Raw genomic sequence first — 2661 nt, 5'->3', positions numbered from 1 at the left:
AGTTATAGAGCAGAAAAAGTGTCCATGAAAACGTATTTTTCATTTTACGTTATCTTAACAAATAAAGTCAGAAGATAAGAGAAACCAAAATTTTCGAAAATAAAAGGATTTTTTTTTAATGCAGTACGGGATTTTATTGAGCATCAAATTGCGCAACTTTGCCTCCATTTAACAGACTCTACATTTTTTACGATTTCCGAAACCCCAACGTGTCTAAATTTCATTGAAACTATCTGGATGCCAGGGTTTTTAAAACAGATACTCGTAAAGCTACCAAGTACAAAAAAAAAACTAGCAGCAACAGGAATCTTGGCAACGTTGCGCCAGTCACAGAACTGGTGCATTCATACCCGACCAAAGAACAATCCCAAAAAAGTTCCATTGGATCACTAAAGGAAAGAAGCCGAAGTAAATATTTTGTAAGTGAGAGAAATAGTCAACGCCGTCCTACATCGACAATTTTTAAAGTTCATGCGATATTATGCACTAAAAATCTCAATTCAAACGATCGTTTTTATCGCTGTTAATTGCTAAGGGAAAATTTGTCGATGTATATTATAGTATAATAAATGTTTTTGAGTGTGTTGTTAAGCTCGGACGTCACAGTTTATCAGATGAATACCCGGTAAGCATGGTAATTTTAGTGGTTATACCTTGATGGAAAAAATAACAGTGTAAGGTTTTATTTCATCATTAAATACCTGATTCGCTCAGCTATTTCTTCATCGTATCTACGAAGAAGTTTACGAATCTAATATTCTGTGTCTTTGCGACGATGGTGAAAAAAATACGGTTAATTGCGTTTACAGTTTCTAGAACTTGATAATGTTGAGAAAACAATGTTTTAAAAACGTATGTTCTTAGGAGAATACTGCACAGCGCGTTTTATAAATCTAGTCATGTTGGATGGTTGATGGATGTATCCATCTCCGGGATTTAAGTCAAAGGCTAGTGAAATTATTTTTCTTTTTTAAAAAATTTGCTCGAGAAGCATATTCTTCTCAACAATAACTTGGCAAAGTATGTAAAGAACATCATAATTGCCTGACTATGTTAAGTTGCAGGTTATAATGGGTAATTTTTCTGGAGAAATATTTTACATTTTTTTCTTTCTTATTTTAAATAATTATGCTAGTAAATTTTGTTCGACAGTTACTGATAATAAAATTCAGTATAATTATGACAATTTTGTTTAAAATTTTATTAAAAGCCGCACGGTGATTGCGTTTAGTTGGAAAACGTGAGGAATTGTGAAGGGGGATGACAACATTTTTTTTTTCATTTGGGGCATTATCAGTCTTTCCTAATTTCTAAGGAACACACACACATGCGAGTGCGTTGATATACACCCACTCTATTGTTATTTTTTATAAATTGGCGGAAATCATTTTAACCGGGTATATAAGGGAATGTCTTTCAGAAACGGCGTGCAGAAATGACACTTTCAACTTTCAGTGGTTGCGTTGGCCTTTATCGTTGGTGAGATTTTGATTATTGAATATTCTAGGTTTAGAATATTTACGATTTTTTTAAGATACCTTTGCATTTGTGTCATCGTATTTGGTCTATGGCGGCCAGTATCTTTATCAATATTAATATCTCGTCAGCAACAAATGTCTCGGGTGACTATTTATTTGAAAACTTGAAATTTTTCCAAAGCGTACCAACAGTGTGATCGAAGTTTTAGTAAAAATGTCCTACGTAGCTATGAATCTATTCAACTATGATTTAAACAACGCTGCGAAATTTTAAATACCACATGACCTTAATCCACAAAAAGGTCAGTTTTTGATATTTTATAATAATTATTATTAATAATTTTTTTTACAATATTAACAATCATAACATACTGAATAGAACAAACAAGCTTAAATAAATAATTAAATTGTAAATTTGTCATTTATTTTTATTTTTTTTTTAACTTTTTTTTTTTAAATAAATTCTTTTTCATCTTCTGAAACGAGCCTGCGTTCTAGTGAAATATTTTACAATTGTTTGTAATAATGAAATTGGAGAGCATTTTTTATTGTAGTTAAGCGTTCGAATCGGGGCGGGTATTTTTTTAAAGATCTTTGGGCCCACTGAAAAAAGGAACGTGGGGTTGTTATGTGGTTGTTTTTATCACGTTGGAGACTAGCACGATAAGCTGGTCTTTTTACACTCCCTGCTAAGCCATCACACGCTCCTTTGCCATGAGATGTAGCGAAAAAAGTCCAATCAGCATCAACACCAAAATCATTTTTATGATTAACTAAATTGGCAAAATTATATTTAAATAATAATTAAAACTAATTTTTTGATCACATAATTTCATAATTCACTCGACCCATATTAAATCACAGAAAATATTCTTATTACAATTAAAAATTATAATACTAAAATATTAACTAAAAAAATACAACTCAACAATACTTCAGCTTTTATTTTTAATAATTATTTCATGCTTTGCGTATAAACTTATGTCACGAATAGACAGGAATGACTTCTAAAATGATTTTGTTATTTAACAGGATACGCGAAAATCGTAACGGAACGGTTTTTCTTTTGTTAACTAAAGATGGAGTGTTGACTAGTAAATTTAAAAAAAATAATTTACTAAATTACATAGAAAAAATAAATATAAACCATAACAGTTTTAAAAATTTACATTTGGTTATTTTT

Source organism: Cylas formicarius, unplaced genomic scaffold (assembly GCF_029955315.1).
Source record: "Cylas formicarius isolate icCylForm1 unplaced genomic scaffold, icCylForm1.1 PGA_scaffold_7__23_contigs__length_41026272, whole genome shotgun sequence".
In the NCBI taxonomy this organism is placed as follows: domain Eukaryota; kingdom Metazoa; phylum Arthropoda; class Insecta; order Coleoptera; family Brentidae; genus Cylas; species Cylas formicarius.
The sequence above is the reverse complement of the archived record's forward strand: the minus strand, read 5'-3'. Positions refer to the sequence as shown.